This window comes from Stenella coeruleoalba (genome assembly GCF_951394435.1).
Source record: "Stenella coeruleoalba genome assembly, chromosome: 1".
In the NCBI taxonomy this organism is placed as follows: Eukaryota; Metazoa; Chordata; class Mammalia; order Artiodactyla; family Delphinidae; genus Stenella; species Stenella coeruleoalba.
The window spans coordinates 22,014,282-22,036,888 of NC_137169.1; the positions used below are offsets into that span (position 1 = coordinate 22,014,282).

At 39.7% G+C, this 22,607-nt stretch overlaps 1 protein-coding gene across 9 annotated transcripts in view; it reads left to right on the forward strand.

The window, feature by feature from the left end:
• PHACTR4 (phosphatase and actin regulator 4) overlaps positions 1–22,607 on the forward strand; it is a 118,043-nt gene that overhangs the window by 13,091 nt on the left and 82,345 nt on the right. The window contains exon 2 of one of the 9 annotated variants that reach the window (XM_079903671.1): positions 21,517–21,630. The exons of the other annotated variants lie outside the window; for them this stretch is intronic. The gene's annotated coding sequence lies outside the window, so the exon portion shown is untranslated. The remainder of the gene's footprint in view (positions 1–21,516; positions 21,631–22,607) is intronic. 9 annotated transcript variants of the gene reach the window in all.

Below are 22,607 nucleotides of genomic sequence, written 5' to 3' on the forward strand. Positions count from 1 at the left end.
TATAAGTGCATAAAATAAAAAGCAAAAGTCCTTATCACCCTACTCTCTCTCTCTTATTCCCACTCCTGTCCCCTCCAAACTTCCACTGAGAACCCTTTTGGTGTGTAGCCTTATAATCCTACCTTTCGTTATGCAACTTGTTTCTTTTTTTCATTCAACAATATGTTGAGTATATCCTTTAATGTCAGGACATAGTAGATCTTTGAATGTCTTCATGGTATTCAATGTATGAAGGTTTCATTCTTTAGCCATTTTCCCGTTGACAGACATTTCAGGTATCTCGAGTTTTTGCCATTATAAATAATACTGCTGCAATATCTTTTTGAGTCTAGTATATCTGTACTTTAGAAGTGGAATTGCCGGGTCAAAGGTTTACAAATTTGATTGGTACTGCCAAAGTGTCCTCCAAAAAGACACATCAAATTACCTGTTAATTTATGAGAATACTTTTCTATGCATTAGTATTATTTTTCTCTTGAATTTTTGAATATTATTTATTTTTTTATACAGCAGGTTCTTATTAGTCATCCATTTTATACATACTAGTGTATATATGTCAATCCCGATCTCCCAATTCATCCCACCACCGCCACCACCCACTGCCGCTTTTTTTTTTTTTTTTCCACGGCCGCTTTTGTTTCTTGAATACCATCAATACTGGATATTTTATTCTTTTTTTTCCAGCTTTATTGAGATATGATTGACAAATAAATAGTGTATGTATTTAGGGTATACAGTGTGATATTTTGATGTACATATACTTTGTGAAATGGTTACCACATCAAGCTAATTAACATATCCATCACCTCACACAGTTACCAGCGTGCACACATGTGTGTGTTGAAAACATTTGCGATCTACTCTCAGCAAATTTAAAGTATACAATACATTATTATTAACTGTAGTCATCATGCTGTACTTTAGGTCTCCAGAACTTACTTATCTTATACCCTTTGATCAATATCTTTCCTTTTCTCCTTCCTCTCTCCGCCAAACTGAATAGTTTAAATCTTCAAATTTTTAGCCATTCTGATAGGCAAGAAAAATAAAAATAAAACTCACTTTACATTGGCATTTTCCTTATTAATAATCAGGTTGAACATATTTTCATCTTTATTAACCATTTGTATTTCTTCAATGAATTCCCTCTCATCATTCCATTTATTTGTTCATGTGTCTTCATCACATAACTATTTTAAAAGTCAAGTTGACAACAAATATGAATTTCATTTCTTTACATTTTCAGTTTGGGGATAATTTATTTTGGGGATAATTTTGGGGATAATTTATTTTGGGGATAATTAATTTATTTTTGGAGATTTTATAAATAGTATTTTCATCATAGTTAATGTTCACTGCCAAAACTGTTTTTTAAGAAGATTTGATATATTACTGAATACTGTAGCTTTTAAAAATATGTTTTGTTCTGGGGGATTTTCTCAAAATGTGATATACATAATGCCAGTGCTACATTTTTCTGGGTGTAGATTTTGTCATGGCTATTTGAATTGCCCTTGCTGAGGTCTGTCCTTTATAACTCACTAATGATATTTCCTGAGAGTACTTTTGGTTATCAGTAAGCCACACCTCTGTTTCAAAGCTGATTCATACTGCTTAGTGTGAATGGACTTAGACAGAAGGACTGTTTAACTAGGAGGAGGTTACAGTTTTTGTTTTTTTTTAATAAATTTATTTATTTGTTTATTTTTGCTGCATTGGGTCTTCATTGCTGCACGCGGGCTTTCTCTAGTTGCGGCGAGCGGGGGCTACACTTCATTGCAGTGCGCAGGCTTCTTGTTGCGGAGTGTGGGCTCTAGGGTGCGCAGGCTTCAGTAGTTGTGGCACTCAGGCTCAGTAATTGTGGCTCGCAGGCTCTAGAGCGCAGGCTCAGTAGTTGTGGCCCACGGGCTTACTTGCTCTGCGGCAATGTGGGATCTTCCCGGACCAGGGCTCAAACCCGTGTGCCCTGCATCAGGAGGCGGATTCTTAACCACTGCGCCACCAGGGAAGTCCCTACAGTTTTTCTTAAAAAGGGAAATTACCCCCATTTTTATGTCTTTACCCTTAAGTAATATGTTAGATGTTCATTATTTGTGCTTAAAATTAAGTAATCTTTTTGCAAGTGTAATTTTTATTGAACAGACCTTTTAAAAGACATTTGTAAAACTGTTGTACTGAGAGCATGATTGTAAATCACTATTTTAAATTTTTCAGTATTTTTTATTTCTGCTAAAATCCCATTTATATTTTTAACTTATCTGTAAATCTCTTTATAATGTTTCATTTTTCTGATAAGGCAAAAACAAATGAAGTTCTTTGTGAACCAACTATTTGTAGCTGCCAAATTTCTATGTAGTATTAACAAAAATAGTTAAGAAATGGCAAAGAAAGTTATTTTAAGAAACTAGAAGTTTTCCAGTTTCCAGTCAAAGGGGTAGATTCTGTGGTGACAGATAATAATGGTACATGTAGATTACAGTGTTAATTCCTTACATTAAGGTAGTAGCATCTGTCTGAGCAATTGTAGATCACTCTGGAAGAGCAGTTGATACACTGTTTCTTAATTTTGTTTATTTCTGTAATGGTGTGCTTTCCGGTCAAGTCCAAGGAATAAATGGAAATGATACTTTAAATTGTCCCTTCTCTGCCAATGTAAATTGGTTTCATCATCTTGATAATATTTGTAGATATTATGTATTCTGGTCAAGCTTAGACTCATGACAGCTAAAATCTGCTTTGAGTTTTGATTTGGAACTAAAATCAAGGAGTGGGGTGAGCTTTAGCATTACATGGAAGTCCAGCCCTATTTCTCATGTGGTTAAAAAGGAAAGGGCGGGGGAACCCTTTTCTTTGCTATCTGTATTTACATTATTGCATGTATATTATATTAATACCTATTTGTTAACATGACCATCTCTTTTTCTTTACTGATGTTGCTTTTTAAGTTTAAAGACCATAAACTTCCTTCTCTTTGTACGCTGTCTGGCACGGTACTTGGCATCTATCAATAATTGGTTCTTAATAGCCACTTGCTTAGCTGAACAGTTATTAAGTACTTACTGTATGCAGGCACAGCTCATTTTTTACTGTTTTTTTTTTTTAACAAATACTATTTCATGATATTCTCACAACTCTTTGAGGTCAGGTATTATTAATCCCACTTGAAGCCAAAAGGACAAGGAGATTAAATTCTGCAGTATTATCTTTTGTGACCAAAATGACTAATCAGTTTTGTGTGAGTGAATGATATTTAAAACTAATTTATGCTGATTTGTTCAATGGAAAATAATCTGAGTTCTCTTAACCATCTACCCAGTAAATGTTTGTTCTTTAGTTTTTGCCTGAATAATTATATTCACTTGTTGTGCTTTCTCAGGAGGAAGAAGGTTATTTTGCAGAGCACGGGTCTAGCATTTTGGAAGTGCCATAAAAAGGAATAGAAAAGGCAGAAAGATAATCTTTTCATTCTTGATGGTTCATATATTGGTAGACTCATTTATATCTGTATTTACAACTTGTGGCTATCTTGGACACACAAAGTGAAACAAAGAATGAAGGCTATTACTAGGGTGATTGAGATAAAGAACCATTTTTGCTTTTAATATCAGAAGTTATTAGTCTACAGTGCACACTTATGTGTTTCTCTCACTAGATTGACCTAGCCATGGTTATTAAAGTTGAGGAAGCTGGTACACATGAACGGTTTTGCTAAAGCTGGGAAGGGGATAGTTGTATTTCACGATTTTCATACACTAATGTTAATACCATCAAGACTACGGCTACCATTAGCAACAGCAGCATTAAATATCTATTAGGTAAACTATAGATCAAGGCTTTTAGTTTTGCAGATATAAAATAAAACTAAAATTACTTTTCTTATTATTTGCCCTAGATTTTATGGACATTGTCACAGATACAACTTAAATGTAAACCAAATTGACAAATCTGGTTTTCATATACCTCTAAAATTTTATTTTAAAATCTGCTTGATATTAAAAAAAAAAAAGATGGTTTTGGCTCAGAAGTAGAAACATTATAGTCGATTGTCCTTTGTAAATCCACTTTTATCTATGTTGTGTGGCCCAGCACATCCTTGTATTGATGAATGGCTGATGTTTAGTTTAAAGCAGTGTTCATGCAAAACAAGATTTTTAGCATTTGATGAAGTAATTTAACTGATTTGTTGTTTGGCTAGTTTCATTTGTAATCAGTGCTTTCATGGAATAAAAATATCCACCAATATATTTCTTACCCTTTTCTGAATATGCAGAACCAGAAGGGGACTTTGGAGGAATTTGTTAGAAGAATTTGGAGATGATGGTGGGGTGTGGAATAGTATTGGGAAGAGGATGAAGAGCATACAAGGATTCATGAAAAGAGGGGTGGTGTCTTGGGATTTGACTGCCTTTCCTTCTTTCTTGTCCTGCCATTTTTTATGGCGGGAGCAACTTTCCAGTTTTTGCAAATTGAAATGAACCCATTCACGTATCAGGGGTTTGCCGTATTTTTTAGAAACGTCCTGCTGTTAGTTATGTTATGCATTTGTTCATAATCCCCTAGTTGAATTTTTATATGATCTTAAAACCACTTGGCGGGATTCCCCGGTGGAGCAGTGGTTAAGAATCTGCCTGCCAATGCAGGGGACACAGGTTCAAGCCCTGGTCCGGGAAGATCCCACATGCCGTGGAGCAACTAAGCCCGCGTTCCTAGAGACTCTGCTCCACAACAAGAGAAGCCACCACAATGAGAAGCCCGCGCACTGCAACGAAGAATAGCCCCTGCTCGATGTGACTAGAGAAAGCCTGCGTGCAGCAACGAAGACCCAACGTAGCCAAAAATAAATAAATAAATTTATCTATTAAAAGAAAAAAACACTTGGCAGTTTAGCTGGTGAAGAATCTTCTAAGACATATTAGACTAGTGGCTGTGCTTTTTTTGTTGCTTTAAATAATTCTAATTATCTTACAATTTTAGATAGAGGAAACCTGTATTGATCAGGACTTTTAACATACGAATATCTTGCACAAGGGAATTCCTCAGCTCTTTGGTTTAGCAGAGTGTAAACCTCTTACAGATCTTAAATCAGTTAACATTCCTTGATTTAGGATCAGGCAACATCCTATATGGTTTAAATGCAAACTCAGAAGTCAGGCTGCCTGGATTAAAAAATCCTGGCTTCACTATTTATTAGGTAATTGACCTTGGATAAGCTACTTAACCTTCCATATACCCTAAGTTCATCTTAAAATGGGGATGGTAATATCTACCTTATGGTTATGTTGAAGATTAAGGTCATATAGCAGGCAAGTAGCCTATTCAAGTCCTGAGAGGTACCAGTTCAAGTACCTTTGACTTTTTTTTTTTTTTGGTTGACAAGTTTTCTTTACTTGTTTTTGTCAGTTTGACTTTTAAATGCTTTTTCCTGGTTTCCTCGTAGTTAGATAAACTATACTACTTTACTTTATTTCCTTTATTATTTTTATTTTATTTTAAAAAAATATTTATTTAGGCTGTGCTGGGTTTTAGTTGCGGCACGCAGGATCTTTAGTTGTGGCATGTGAGCTCTTAGTTGTGGCATGCATGTGGCATCTAGTTCCCTGACCAGGGATCAAACCCCGGCCCCCTGCATTGGCAACGTGGAGTCTTACCCACTGGACCAACAGGGAAGTCCCAGAAAAAGTGTTTCTAATGGACCCTGAGACTACATAATTTCCTCTAGCAGCATATATACATTTTGAGAGATTGTTTGCTGTTCTGGTCAAGCCAGGACTGAAAGCAAGAAGACAGTGAAACAATATTTTACAAATGCTAAAAGAAAACACCTGTCAATTTAGAGTTGTATACCCACTAAAATCATATTTCAGAAATAAGTCTAGGGACTTCCCTGGTGGTCCAGTGGTTAAGACTCCATGCTCCCAATGCAGGGGGCCCAGGTTTGATCCCTGGTCAAGGAACTAGATCCCGCACGCTGCAACCAAAGGAGCCTGCATGCCACAACAAAGATCCTACACGCAGCAATGAAGATCCCACGTGCCGAAACTAAGACCCGGCACAGCCAAATAGTTAAATAAAATAAATAAATATTTAAAAAAAATAAGTCTAAAAGAAGGAAAATTTCAAACAAAGAAACTGAGAAAATATATTGCCACAGAACCTCACCAAAGGAACTTCTAGAGGATGTACTTCAGGTCGAAGGAAGAATGCTTCTTGGAAACAAGGTCAGAGATGCAAAGAGGAATGATGAGCGAAGGATATGATGTCCACTGGGGAAAATCTTAAGAAGGATTGACCTAATAAAACAATAATAACATATTATTTGTGGATGTAAAAATGAAAAGTACTCAAATATAAGTAGGGAAGGGGTTTGAAGTAAAAGCATTCCAAGAGTTCTTGTTTAATTAAGAAGGAGAGTAAAGATATTAACTTTAGACTTCAGGTAAAGTATTCATTTTTGCCTTTCAGGGGTGACAATAAAAAAGTAGAAATAGAAAGAATTAAAATAAATAGAAATTAGTAGAAAAATGGATGAGAAAAAAATCCAACAGAAGGCAAAAGAAAAAGAAAACTGGAAAGTGGAAGAAATAAAAAATGGAAAATAAAATGGTAGAAAGGGATACAGATATCTCTTATTCACAATAAAAATAAATTAGATCAGGTTTCCCCCAGAACTCTCTGTTTAAAAGACCAAGATGGTCCAATTAGAGAAGTAATAAAGAAGTCCTAAATAAATGGGAGACACATATGATATTCATGGATTGAAAGTCAGTATTATAAAGATGACAGTTCTCCCCAGTTTGTATTTTAGGTTGAATGTAATTCTAATAAAAGTTCCAAGAAGTTTTTTTCATGGAACTTGACACTTTGATGGAGCAGCTAAGATACTTCTGAAGACAAAATGGGGAAACTTGCCCTACCTGATTACAGGACTCATTGTAGAACCGTAATCGTCATACAAGGTGGTTTTGGTCCTGTGATCAAGAAATAGACCTGTAGGGCTTCCCTCGTGGCACAGTGATTTAGAGTCCGCCTGCCGATGCAGGGGACACGGGTTCATGCCCCGGTCCGCGAGGATCCCACATGCTGCGGAGCGGCTGGGCCCGTGAGCCATGGCCGCTGAGCCTGCGCATCCGGAGTCTGAGCTCCGCAACGGGAGAGGCCACAACAGTGAGAGGCCTGTGTACCGCAAAAAAATATATATATATATTTATTTATTTTTGGCTGCGTTGGGTCTTCGTTGTTGGGTCTTCATTGCTGCGCGCGGGCTTTCTCTAGTGGCGAGCAGGGGCTTCTCTTCGTTGTGGTGCGTGGGCTTCTCGTTGCGGTGGCTTCTCTTGTTTCCGAGCTCAGGCTCTAGGTGCGCAGGCTTCAGTACTTGTGGCTCGCGGGCTCTGGAGCACAGGCTCAGTAGTTGCGGCGCAAGAGCTTAGTTGCTCCACGGCATGTGGGATCTTCCTGGACCAGGGCTCGAACCCGTATCCCCTGCATTGGCAGGCAGATTCTTTTTTTTTAACATCTTTATTGGAGTATAATTGCTTTACAATGGTGTGTTAGTTTCTGCTTTATAACAAAGTGAATCAGTTATGCATATACATATGTTCCCATATCTCTTCCCTCTTGCATCTCCCTCCCTCCCACCCTCCCTATCCCACACCTCTAGGTGGTCACAAAGCACCAAGCTGATCTCCCTGTGCTATGCAGCTGCTTCCCACTAGCTACCACTAGCTATCTATTTTACATTTGGTAGTGTATATATGCGCATGTCACTCTCTCACTTTGTCCCAGCTTACCCTTCCCCCTCCCCATGTCCTCAAGTCCGTTCTCTAGTAGGTCTGCGTCTTTATTCCCGTCTTGCCCCTAGGTTCTTCATGACCTTTTTGTCTTTTTCTTTTTTAGATTCCATATATATGTGTTAGCATACTGTATTTGTTTTTCTCTTTCTGACTTATTTCACTCTGTATGACAGACTCTAGGTCCATCCACCTCACTACAAATAACTCAATTTCGTTTCTTTTTATGGCTGAGAAATATTCCATTGTATATATGTGCCACATCTTCTTTATCCATTCATCTGTCAATGGACACTTAGGTTGCTTCCATGTCCTGGCTATTGTAAATAGAGCTGCAATGAACATTTTGGTACATGACTCTTTGAATTATGGTTTTCTCAGGGTATATGCCCAGTAGTGGGATTGCTGGGTCATATGGTAGTTCTATTTTTAGTTTTTTAAGGAACCTCCATACTGTTCTCCATAGTGGCTGTATCAATTTACATTCCCACCACCAGTGCAAGAGGGTTCCCTTTTCTCCACACCCTCTCCAGCATTTATTGTTTGTGGATTTTTTGTTGACGGCCATTCTGACCAGTGTGAGATGATATCTTATTGTAGTTTTGATTTGCATTTCTCTAATGATTAATGATGTTGAGCATTCTTTCATGTGTTTGTTGGCAACCTGTATATCTTCTTTGGAGAAATGTCTATTTAGGTCTTCTGCACATTTTTGGATTGGGTTGTTTGTTTTTTTAATATTGAGTTGCATGAGCTGCTTGTAAATTTTGGAGATTAATCCTTTGTCAGTTGCTTCATTTGCAAATATTTTCTCCCATTCTGAGGGTTGTCTTTTTGTCTTGTTTATGGTTTCCTTTGCTGTGCAAAAACTTGGAAGTTTCATTAGGTCCCATTTGTTTATTTTTGTTTTTATTTCCATTTCTCTAGGAGGTGGATCAAAAAGGATCTTGCTGTGATTTATGTCATAGAGTGTTCTGCCTATGTTTTCCTCTAATAAAAGTTTTATAGTGTCTGGCCTTACATTTAGGTCTTTAATCCATTTTGAGTTTATTTTTGTGTATGGTGTTAGGGAGTGTTCTAATTTCATTCTTTTACATGCAGCTGTCCAGTTTTCCCAGCACCACTTATTGAAGAGGCTTTCTTTTCTCCATTGTATATTCTTGACTCCTTTATCAAAGATAAGGTTACCATATGTGCGTGGGTTTATCTCTGGGCTTTCTATCCTATTCCATTGATCTATATTTCTGTTTTTGTGCCAGTACCATACTGGCTTGATTACTGTAGCTTTGTAATATAGTCTGAAGTCAGGGAGCCTGATTCCTCCAGCTCCGTTTTTCTTTCTCAAGATTGCTTTGGCTATTCGGGGTCTTTTGTGTTTCCATACAAATTGTGAAGTTTTTTGTTCTAGTTCTGTGAAAAATTGACAGGTGGATTCTTAACCACTGCGCCACCAGGGAAGTCCAGAACATGAGGTTTTATCTGTTTTGTTTTTTCTTCCAGTTTTATTGAGATATAATTGACATATAGCACTGTATTAAGTGTTAGGCATACTGTATAATTATTTGACTTAAATACATCATGAAATGATTACCTCAATAAGTTTAGTGAGCATCCATCATCACATGTGGATACAAAAGTAAAGAAAAGGAAAAAAATCTTTTTCCTTGTGATGAGAACCCTTAGGATTTACTCTTAACAACTTTAATATATAACATAGAGCAGTGTTAACAATATTTATCACGTTTTATGTCACATCCCTAGTACTTATTTATCTTACAACTAGAAGTTTGTACCTTTTGACTGACTACAACCAGACCCCCCCGCCACCCGCTACCCCAGCCTCTGGTAACCACAAATCTGATCTCTTTTTCTGTGAGTTTGTTTGTTTATTTTTTGAAGTATAATTGACCTATAACAGTATGTTTCTGTTACACAGCATAGTGATTTGATACTTCTGTACATTTCAAAATGATCACCACAATAAGTCTAGTTACTGTCTGTCACCGTATGAAGATATTACATAATTATATTGACTGTATTCCCCAATGGTACATTTCATACCCATAACTCATTTGTTTTATAGCTGGAAATTTTTACCTCTTAATCTTCCTCACCTATTTCTCTCCTCCCCACACCTCCCTCCCTTCTGGCAACCACCTGTTTGTTCTCTGTATCTATGATTCTGTCTGTTTTGTTCTGTTTGTTCCTTTATTTTGCTTTTTAGATTCCTCATATAAGTGAACTCATATATTATTTATCTTTCTCTGTCTGACTTATTTCACTTCTCATTAAAGTCTCTTGTCCCAACCACGTTGTCACAAATGGCAAGATTTCATTTTTTTTTTTTTTTTTTTTGTGGTACGCGGGCCTCTCACTGTTGTGGCCTCTCTCATTGTGGAGCACAGGCTCCAGATGCGCAGGCTCAGTGGACATGGCTCACGGGCCCAGCCACTCCACGGCATGTGGGATCTTCCAAGACCGGGGCACGAACCCATGTCCCCTGCACCAGCAGGCGGACTCTCAACCACTGTGCCACCAGGGAAGCCCTCATTATTTTTTATAGGTGATTAATATTCCAATGTGTGTGTGTGTGTGTCTGTGTCTGTGTGTGTGTGTGTGTGTACCACATCTTCTTTATCCATTCATCTATTGATGGGCACTTAGGTTGCTTCCATATCTTGGCTGTTGTAAATAATGCTGCAACGAACATAGGGGTGTATATAACTTTTCTAATTAGTGTTTTTTTTTCTTTGGATAAATAACCAAGAGTAGGAATTGCTGGATCACATGGTAGCTCTGTTTTTAATTTTTTGAGGAATCTCCGTACTGTTTTCCATAGTGGCTGCACCAACTTACATTCCCACCAATAGTGCATGAGGGTTCCCTTTTCTCCATATCTTTGCCAACACTTGTTATTTGTTGTCTTTTTGTTAATAGGCATCCTGACAGGTGTGAAGTGCTGTCTCATTGTGATTTTGATTTGCATTTCCCTGATGATTAGTGATGTTGAACATCTTTTCATGTACTTGTTGGCCATCTATATGTCTTCTTTGGAGAAATATCTATTGCGATCCTCTGCCCATTTTTTAATCTAGTTTTTTTTTTGATGTTGAGTTGTATGAGTTCTTTGTATATTTTGGATATTAATCTCTTACAGAATATTTTGTTTGCAAATTTCTTCTCTCAGTAGGCAGCATTTTCGTTTTGTTAATAGTTTCCTTTGCTGTGCAAAAGCTTTTTAGTTTGATAAAAAACATATTACTGGGCTTCCCTAGTGGCACAGTGGTTGAGAGTCCGCCTGCCGATGCAGGGGACACGGGTTCGTGCCCTGGTCCGGGAAGATCCCACATGCCGCGGAGCGGCTGGGCCCGTGAGCCATGGCCGCTGAGCCTGCGCGTCCAGAGCCTGTGCTCTGCAACGGGAGAGGCCACAACAGTGGGAGGCCCGCGAACTGAAAAAAAAACAAAAACATATTACTAAGACCGATGTTAAGGAGTGTACTCCGTGTGTTTTCTTCTAGAATTTTTATGGTTTCAAGTCTTACATTTAAGTCTTTAATCTGTTTTGAATTTATTTTTGTACATGGTGTGAGAAAGTAGTCCAGTTTGATTCTTTTGCATATAACTGTCCAGTTTTCCCAGCACCATTATTGAAGAGGCTGTCTTTTCCCTATTGTGTATTCTTGCCTCCTTTGGCGTAGATTAATTGCCCAAGAAGCGTGGGTTCATTTCTGGGCTCTCTGTTTTGTTCCATTGATATATGTGTCTGTTTTTCTGCCAGTGCCATACTGCTTTGATTACCTTTGTATTATAGTTTGAAATCAGGGAGTGTGATATGTCCAGGTTTGTTCTTCTTTCTCAAGACAATTTTGGCTATTCGGGGTCTTTTGTTTCCATACAAATTTTAGAATTCTTTGTTCCAGTTCTGTGAAAAATGCCATAGGTATTTTGGTAGGGATTGCACTGAATCTGTAGATTGCCTTGAGTAGTATGGTCATTTTAACAGTATTAATTCTTCCAATCCATGAGCATGGTGTATCTTTCCATCTGTTTTTGTTGTCTTCAGTTTTTCATCAGGGTCTTCGTATTTCAAGTATAGGTCTTTTACCTCCTTAGTTAGATTTATTCCTAAGACTTTATTCTTTTTGTCGCTACTGTAAATGGGATTGCTTTCTTAATTTCTCTTTCTGATATTTCATTGCTAGTGTAAAGAAATGCAACAGATTTCTGTATATTCTGTATCCTGCAACTTTACTGAATTTGCTGGTGAGTTCTGGTAGTTTTTTGTTGGTGTCTTTAGGATTTTCTATGTATAATATCATGTCATCTGCAAACAGGGACAGTTTTACTTCTTCCTTTCCAATTTGGATTCCTTTTATTTCTATTTCTTGTCTGATTGCTGTGGCTTGGACTTCCAATCTATGTTGAATAAAAGCGGTGAGAGTGGGCATCCTTGTCTTGTTCCTGATCTTAGAGGAAATGCTTTCAGCTTTTCACTGTTAAGTATGATGTTGGCTGTGGGCTTGTCAAAACTGGCCTTTATTATGTTGAGGTACGTTCCTTCTACATCCACTTCATTGAGAGTTTTTATCATAAGCAGATGTTGAATTTTGTCAAAACCTTTTTCTGCATCTATTGAGATGATTTTTATTCTTAAGTTTGTTAATGTGATGCATCACATTGATTGATTTGCAGACATTGAACCATCCTGCATTCTGGGATAAATTCCACTTGATCATGGTATATGATCCTTTTAATGTATTTTTGAATTTGGTTTGCTAATATTTTTGAGGATTTTTGCATCTATGTTCAGTGATATTGGCCTGTAATTTTCTTTTTTTTGTGATATCTTTGTCTGGTTTTGGTATCAGGATGTTGCTGGCCTCATAGAATGAATTCGGAAGCATTTCTTCCTCAGCAATTGTTTGGAATAGTTTGAGAAGGGTAGGTATTAACTCTTCTCTAAACATTTGGTAGAGTTTACCTGTGAAGCCTTCTGGTCCTGGACTTTTGTTTGTTGGGAATTTTTTAAAATCCCTGACTCAGTATCATTACTAGTAACTGGTCTGTTTATATTTTCTATTTCTTTCTGATAATCTGTCTTGGGAGATTGTACATTTCTAGGAATTTGTCCATTTCTTCTATGTTGTCCATTTATGGTACATAATTGTTTGTGATAATATCTTATTGCCCCAGTTATCGAAGGCAGGTGAGGAACAGGAATTGGGAATCAAAGAGTTTGGTTTTTAAAGTATAACATGTTTGAGAGACTTACTAGATTTCTAAGTAAAAGTATTGTGTAGACTGTGAATATATCAGTCTGAAGTTCAAGGAAGAGATTCAATCTGGAAATAGGAATTTGGGAGTCATCAATATATATATAGCATTTAAAGCTATAGAAGTGGATAAGATGACTAGTCAGGGTTCATATTTGGGGTGTTACTACATCTCTAGGAGGATTTAGATATTTAGGGGGATGGTTTTGGGTGTCATAATAACTGAGGAGGCAATGGGCACTTAATGTGCTGGGGTAAAGAATACTAAGTGACGATTGCTAAATGTCCTGCAATGTATGGGACATTACTCAATAAAGAATTGTCTCAGCCAAAATGCCAGTGATGTTCTAGGGAAGGAGAGAGTGAAAATAGTAAAGAGATGAGATTCAGGGGCCAAATCTGGAGCTCTGCAATGTTTAGGGGTCAGGAAGAAGAGGAGGTTCCTGCAAGAGACTACCTCAGTTGAAGTAGGAAGAAAACAAGAACTCTAAGAGTTGCATAGACCCCAGTTTAGGGAACACTTTAACAATTAATTACTGGAGCTGTGGTACCTAGATTAAAGAGGAATAAGTCCAGAGGCAGTGAGACTATTTTGGATTCTGTTGTGTCTTCAGGCAGTGGAGATGAAGAGATGGATATGAAATATGTTTTGGAAATATCTCATATGATGTGGAGGATGAGATTTCTGGTTTGGGCAACTAGGTGGGTGGTGGTAAGGTAGGAAATTGCAGGAAGGGGAAGGAGTAAGGATGAGTGGGAGGTAGATAATGAATTGTTTTGTGCATGTTGAATGGAGGTTTATGGATATCTAAGTGGAGATGTTTAGTGAGTTGTGTGTGTGTGTGTGTGTGTGTGTATATATATATATATATATATATATTTGGAGCTCATTCATTCAAAATATATTTGTTATTGAGCACTTACTATTTTCCAGGTACTATTCTAGGTGTTATAGAGATATAGCAGTGAACAAAAATAGGCAAAATACTTTTTCTGAAAGAGCTTGTATTTTAGTGAGAGGAGATGATAAACACAATTTAAAAAGTAAATTTATACAATGTGTAGAAGATAAGTGCTCTCTGAAATATAAAGCTGGGAAAAGAGATAAAGCAGGGGTAGAATGGGGTGATACTGGTGATTGCGATTTAAAGTAGGATGATAGGGACTTCCCTGGTGGTCCAGTGGTTAAGAATCTGCCTTCCAATGCGGGGGACGCGGGTTCGATCCCTGGTCAGGGAACTAAGATCCCACATGCCGCGGGGCAACTAGGCCATGTGCCCCAACTACTGAGGCCGCGTGCCCCAACTAGAGAACCTGTGCACTGCAACTACTGAGCTGCGCGCTCTGGAGCCCACACACCACAACTAGAGAGAAGCCCACGCACCACAACGAAAGATCCCGCATGCTGCAAGGAAGATCCTGCATGTCGCAACTAAGACCTGAAGCAGCCAAATAAATAAATAAATATTTTTTTTAAAAAGTAGGATGTTAAAGGAAGGCTTCACTAAGAAGGCAACACTTGAGCAAAGAACTAAAGGAATTGAGGAATGAATATCTGGGGAATGAGCATTCCAGAGTGAATAGCAAGTGTAAAGGCCTTGAGCATGCCTGGCAGATTCAAGGAACAGCAAGGAGGCTCACCTGCCTGACGTTTTAGTGAGGGAGGGAGAGCGTAGTTGAGCATGATGGGGGTATGTGAGCATGGTCATCTGTTGAAAGTACTTTGGGACTTCCCTGGTGGTCCAGTGGTTAAGAATCCACCTTCCAATGCAGGGGACGTGGGTTCGATCCCTTGTCAGGGAACTAAGATCCCACATGCCGCAGGGCAACTAAACCTGCGTGCCGCAACTAGAGAGAAGCTGTGCAACGCAACTACTGAGCCCGTATGCTCTAGAGCCTGCACACTACAACTACTGAGCCTGCGTGCCACAACTAAAGAAAAGCCTGCAACGAAGAGCCTGCACACTGCAACGAAGACCCAGTGTGGTCAAAAAATAAATTTAAAAATTAAAAAAAAAAGAAAGTACTTTGGCTTTTATCCTGAGCTTTTGAGAGGGATCTGGACTGAGCATATGTATAGGTTTGGGCATCTTCTGCACGTAGACGGTTAGAGAAGCCATGGGAATATTTCTGTCTTGCACATGCATTCATTTAGATGGAGACACAAAGTAGTCTCATTTTCTGCAAAGACTACACAGGATTCTTCAGCAAGATACCCTTCTGTTTGTGATTCTCTGAGGACAGGGGTGTGTTTGTTTGTTTTATTTTATCTTTGCCAGGTCTTAGTTGCAGCATGCGGACTCCTTAGTTGTGGCATGTATGCAGGATCTAGTTCCCCAACCAGGGATCGAACCTGGGCCCCCTGCATTGGGAGCATGGAGTCTTACCCACTGGGCCACCAGGGAAGTCCCAGGGGTGTTTTTTGTTTGTTTTTTATTTATCTTCTTGGCTGTGTTGGGTCTTAGTTGCAGCATGTGGGATATCTTTTGTTGTGGCATGCGGGCTTCTCTCTAGTTGTGGTGCGCGTGTTTCTCTCTAGTTGTGGTGTACGGGTTTTCTCACTCTAGTTGTGGCATCAGGCTCCATGGCATGTGGGCTCTGTAGTTGTGGCGTGCAGGCTCCAGAGCGCATGGGCTCTGTAGTTTGCGGCACATGGACTCTCTCGTTGAGGTGCGTGAGCTCAGTGGTTGTGGCACACATGGGCTTAGTTGCCCTGCGGCATGTGGAATCTTAGTTCCCCGACCAGGGATCAAACCAGTGTTCCCTGCATTGGAAGGCGCATTCTTTACCACTAGACCACCAGGGACGACACCCCAGGCGTGTTTTAATTGAAACTTTACATCAGCTAACCCAGGATCATCATCCCTATTATCTAGTGATAATGTGATTAACAGTTGAGGTACTACTGATTCTCCCTTCTCAATCTGCCTGTAAATCCTGTTACTTTCATTAACCATTTCAGATATTCAATTTTTTGTTATTATTGCCATTTCACTTGTTTACCAGATATTTATCCAGTGCCAAGTACATATGAAAAAAACGTGCTAACCTCAGATCTGTTGGCATGAGAGGTTGGATGGAGCTTTGTTTACACAAATGAACACACTGTATTGAGGTTTCTAATGACTGTTGCCCATATTAGTGACAATTTTCTAATTTCTTTTGTACTTGTTCTTAGAAGGTTAACACTCTACTAATTTGACTTCCCAGCTAGTTTTAGTGGTTGCTCTGGGGATTACAATTCACATTTTACCTTAAAACAATCTAGTTTAGATTAATACCAACTTAATTTCAGTAGTGTACAAAAAAATTTCTCCAATGTAGCTTGACTCCTTCTCCCCTTCTTGGTGCTTTATTCTCATATAAATTATATATTTATATATTACAAGCCCATTAACATGGTTTTATAGTTACTGCTTTATGCATTGTTTTTTAAATTAGATAGGAGAAGAAATAAAAAATACATTTATACCGTCTTCTTCTTTTGGGAGGGGTGTGCCAGCTGTCATGTGGGATCTTAGTTCCCTGACCAGGGATTGAACCTTTGCCCCCTAAAGTGGAAGCACAGAGTTTTAACTGCTGGACCACCAGGGAAGTCCCTATACTGTCTTCTTTATTTTTATATTTATCTATGTAGTTACCTTACTGGTACTCTATTTCTTCCTGTGGATTCTAGTTACTGTCTGGTTTCTCTTTATGTCAGCATAAAAGTCTCCCTTTAGTATTTCTTGTAGGCATGTCTGCTAGTAATGAATGCTTTATGTTTTTGTTTATCTGGGAATGTCATAATTTCTCCTTTGTTTTAGAAGCATAGTTTTGCTGGATATAGAATTCTTAGTTGACAGTCTTTCTCTTTCAGCACTTGAACATAAGTATGGATCACTTTGTGTTTATCCTACATAGACTTTATTTAGCTTCTTGGATGTGTTTTTCATCATATTTGGGCACTTATTGGCCATTATTTCTTTTTTTTTTTTTTTGTGGTACGCGGGCCTCTCACTGTTGTGGCCTCTCCCATTGCGGAGCACAGGCTCCAGACGCACAGGCTCAGCGGCCATGGCTCACGGGCCCAGCCGCTCCATGGCATGTGGGATCCTCCCAGATCGGGGCACGAACCCACGTCCCCTGCATTGGCAGGAGAACTCTCAACCACTGTGCCACCAGGGAAGCCCGCCATTATTTCTTCATCCTCCCATTTGCTTGTTTGTATGCTTGGTGGTTTGTATACTTGATAATTTGTTCTCTGAGGCTCTGTTCATTTTTCTTCATGCTTTTTTCTTTCTGTTCCTCATATTGGATAATCTCAATTAACCTATCTTAGAGTTTGCTGATTCTTCGGCCTGCTCAAATCTGCTGTTGAGCCTATCTAGAAAAATCTGTTTCTTTCTTTTTTAAATATAATTTCTGTCTCTGTTGAGATTCTCTATTTAATGAGGCATGATTCTCATACTTTAATTCTTTTTTTTTAAATTTATTTTAATTTATTTTTGGCTGCATTGAGTGTTGCTGCACGCGGGCTATCTCTAGTTGTGGCAAGCAGGGGCTACTCTTTGTTGTGGTGCATGGGCTTCTCATTGCGGTGGCTTCTCTTGTTGCAGAGCACGGGCTCTAGGCGCACGGGCTTCAGTAGTTGTGGCTCACGGGCTCTAGAGTGCAGGCTCAGTAGTTGTGGTCCATGGGCTTAGTTGCTCCATCACAGCATGTGGGATCTTCCCGGACTAGGGCTCGAACCTGTGTCCCCTGCATTGGCAGGCAGATACTTAACCACTGCGCCACCAGGGAAGTCCCTCATACTTTAATTCTTTAGGCATGGTTCCCTTTAGTTCTTTGAATTTTTGCTTGTGTGTTCTTAGTTCCCAGACCAGGGATCAAACCTGGGCCCTCTGCAGTGAAAGCGCAGAATCCTAACCACTGGACCGCCAGGGAATTCCCTTCTTTGTAATATTTATAATACCTTATTTAAAGTCTTTGTCTAGGGCTTCCCTGGTGGCGCAGTGGTTAAGAATCCGCCTGCCAATGCAGGGGACATGGGGTCGAGCCCTGGTCTGGGAAGATCCCACATGCTGTGGAGCAACTAAGCCCGTGTGCCACAACTACTGAGCCCGCATGCCACAACTACTGAAGCCTGCGCTCCTAGAGCCCGTGCTCCGCAACAAGAGAAGCCACCACAATGAGAAGCCCACACACCACAACAAAGAGTAGCCCCCACTCGCTGCAACTAGAGAAAGCCCACGCACAGCAACGAAGACCCCAACGCAGCCAAAAAATAAATTAATTAAATAAATTAATTTTTAAAAAAGTCTTTGTCTATTAAGTCCAACATCTAGGCTTCCTCAGATACAGTTTTATTGATTGCTTTCTTCCTCCTATATATGCACCATACTTTCCTGTTGATGTGTCTTATTTTTGTATTGAAAAGTGAGCATTTAAAATAATGTGGCGGGGGCTTCCTTGGTAGCACAGTGGTTGGGAGTCCGCCTGCCGATGCAGGGGACGCGGGTTCGTGCCCTGGTCTGGGAAGATCCCACATGCCACGGAGCGGCTGGGCCCCTGAGCCATGGCCGCTGGGCCTGAGCGTCCGGAGCCTGTTGCTCCGCAACGGGAGAGGCCACAGCAGTGAGAGGCCCGCGTACCGCAAAAAGAAAAATAATAATAATAATGTGGCAGGACTTCCCTGGTGGTCCAGTGGTGAGGAATCTGCCTTACATTGAAGGGGACGCAGGTTCGATCTCTGGTCAGGGAACTAAGATCCCACATGCCGTGGGGCAACTGAGCCTGTGCGCCACGGCTACTGAGCTCACACGCCTCAACTAGAGAGCCTGTATGCTGCAAACTACAGAACCCACACGCTCTGGAACCTACACGCCACAACTAAAGAGAAGCCTGCGGCACCACAACGAAAGATCCCATGTGCCGCAACTAAGACCTGACACAGCCAAAAATAAATAGAATAAAATAAATAAAATGATAAATAAATCTTTTTAAAAATTAAAATAAAATAAAATAATGTGGCAAGTCTGCAAATCAGATTCCCCTCCTTCCTGTGGGTTTCTCATTGCTGTTTGTTGAGTGACTTCCCTGGACTAAATCTGTAGAGCCTGTATTCTTTGTTTTGTGCAGACGTTGAAGTGCCTGCTTGGTTGCGGTTAGCTAATGATTAGACAGAAATTTCCTTAAATGCCTTGAACCAATAAGTTTTCTAGCCTTTGCCGAGGGTACTCTGTGTATATTGCAGTATGCCATCAATGTTCCTGCAGGCAATTTACAACTTTGCCTTAGCCATCACTTTCTGCTTGCACAGACCTCAAGGTCACCCAGAGGTGAGAGATTAGGGCCTTCTTAAGACTTTCCCTGAGCCCATAAATGCGTGTGTCCTTCTAGATATCCAAGAATATGTCAGCTTTTCAAAGCCCCTTATAGACGTCTCATTCCTGAACATTCAAATTTTTTGGTCAGTGTCCTGTTAGCCCTAACTGGTATCATCACTGCCTTAGGCAGTTGGGATGTTAAACAGTTGCCACTGATTATTTTTGAAAAATGTGCTAAGGATAAGGTTGTTCACACACAACAAGCTCTGAGTCAGGTCAAATAAAGTAACTCTGAGAATGGAACTTCTTGGTGCTAATCAGATCAGATAGTAACAGTTCTCTGGGCATGGGGTTTTTGGGGAGCTCCAAATTTGTTCTGCCCCCTCCAGTGGTTGCTAGGCTGCTGGTTTTAATAACTAATGTTGTGAGGCTCTTGGTTTTCAAGGCTGCCAGAAAGCTAGGGGAGGAGAGGGAGATGGGAATCAGGCAAGTTAAAATGCCATAAAACTCACTGTACTTACCAAGATTCAGGCATTTTCTTTTTTTTTTTTTTTAATTATAGTAAAATATACATAATATAAAGTTTACCATTTTAACATTTTTTAAGGGTACAGTTCAGTGCCATTAAATACATTCACATTGTTGTGCAGCTGTTACTACCATCCATTTACAGAACTTTTTTATCTTCCCAAACTGAAACTCTACCCATTAAACAACTCCTCCCCCTACCCCGGGCAACCGCCATCGAACTCTCTGCCTGTATGAATTTGGCTAGTCTGGGTACTTCATGAAAGTGCAGTCATACAATATTTATCCTTTTGTGTCTGGCTTATTTCAGTTAGCATAATCATCCATGTTGTAGTATATGTCAGAATTTCATTCCTTATTAAGGCTGAATAATACATACCACATTTTATTTACCTGTTCACCCACTGATGGATATTTGGATTGTTTCCACCTTTTGGCTATTGTCAATAATGCTGCTGTGAACATAGGTGTACAAATATCTGTTTGATTTCCTGCTATCAATTCTTTGGGGTATATACCCAGGAGTAGACTTGATGAATCATATGGTAATTGTTTTTAATTTAAAAATTTTTTGAGGAAGTACTATTCTGTTTTCCCAGCAGCTGCATCATTTTATATTCCCACCACTAATGCACAAGTGTTCTAATTTCTCCACATCCTCCTAACACTTGTTATTTTCTGTTTTTAATTTGGATAATGTCAAGTTTATCTATTTTTTTCTTTTGGTGTCATAACTAAGAAACCATTGCCTAATCCAAGGTCATAAATTTATGCCTATGTTTTCTTTTAAGAGCTTTCTAGTTTTAGCTCCTACATTTAGATCTTTTATCTATTTTGAGTTAGTTTTTTCAAAGTACCTTTTAAATTAAATTAAATTTTATTTACTTTATTTTTTGGCCACACCGTGCAGCATGTGGGATCTTAGTTCCCTGACCAGGGATCAAACCCGTGCCCCCTGCAGTGGAAGTGTGGAGTCTTAACCACTGGACCACCAGGGAAGTCCTATTTTGAGTTTTTTTTTTTTTTTTTTTTTTTCTGGTACGCAGGCCTCGCACCACTGTGGCCTCTCCCGTTGCGGAGCACAGGCTCCAGACGTGCAGGCTCAGCGGCCATGGCTCACGGGCCTAGCCGCTCCGTGGCATGTGGAATCTTCCCGGACGGGGGCACGAACCCGCGTCCCCTGCATCGGCAGGCGGACTCTCAACCACTGTGCCACCAGGGAAGCCCTTGAGTTAATTTTTGTATTTTCTATTTCATTAATTTCCACTCTAATCCTTATTATTTCCTTCCTTTTGATTTATTTTGTTTTTCTTCTATTATCTTACAGTAAACTATTGTGTTGTTGATTTCAGATCTTCCTTCTTTTTTAATGTAGTATTTACAGCTATAAATTTCCCTCTAAGCACTGCTTTAGCTGCATCCCATACGTTTTGGTATTTTGCATCATTTTCATTCGTCTCATCTACTTCTTTATATATGTTGAGAGAGTAACTGGAGGGCCTCTCTTCCTGGGGAATACTTAGAAGAGGAAGATTAGTACTTTGTCTCCTGCTGCTGCAACTGGTTGGTCTCAGGGTTACAACTAATAATTGTTACCTCTTTCCACTCTCCATTTCAGATTCCCCTTGCCCTCAGCTACCATCTCTGCCAGTCTCAATGGCTTTACTTAGTGGTATGACCTAAACCCTCATTCCTGAGGGATCTGAACCACTGGTTACCATGCTTTTCTCAGGTTAGAGTTTCCAACTTGTCTGTTTACTGTACTGTCAGAATTGGGAAGGAGAATACCAGTAGGCACCAAAGTGGATCATCTGAATTTTAAATATATTTTCATTGTGGTGTGGAATAGCAACCCTCTTTCTGATAATGAGGATTAGTTACCCCTACGAAGATGATAGTTCCTCTTCTTGCCTGATGATCCCTGGATACGAGGACTCCACAATGCCCAGGTGACAGCTGTAGCTTATAGCCTCTTGGGACTCTTGTCTCCTGTGGAAGTGTTCCTTTTTTGGTGACCAAGATCTTTAACTCTGCAGAACCCAGAGTTGCAGAGATAGGAAACAAAAATTCCCCAGGTGGGTCTTTGGGATCGATAATAAACAGGGTATGCTATTTCTACCCATCACCCCCCCGCCCCATTTCTCACATCCATGTATTTTTCCTGTTTTGAAGACCACTAGCATATAAAGGTCTTTGATTTGGTGTATATATTGCACCCTGGAAGATGGTACTCTTTTGTCATAAAATACGTCATTGAGTTGGTGCTTCAGCTGTGCCTTCATCAGGCCATTCCAGTGCTCTTTTAGGTTAGCAGATTCTAGGTGGTGTTGTATATATACCACCAGTAGATCCCATGGTCCTGGGCCTTCTCTTGCACTTACTTTACTACAGAGTGGGTCCCTTGTCATGAAATGATGTTATGTAGGATGATGCTTACTGGTAGATTAAACATTTCCTTAACTCTCATGTACTGTTCACTGCAGCCCTGAGGGCAGGAAAGGCAAATGTACAGCCAGAATATGTCCCTATTTCTTTATTTTTTTTTTAATTAATTAATTTATTTGGCTGCTCCAGGTCTTAGTTACAGCATGCAGGATCTTTGTTGCAGCATGAGGGATCTAGTTCCCTGACCAGGGATCAAACCCGGGCCATCTGCATTGGGAGCATGGAGCCTTAACAGCTGGACCACCAGGGAAGTCCCCCTGTTTC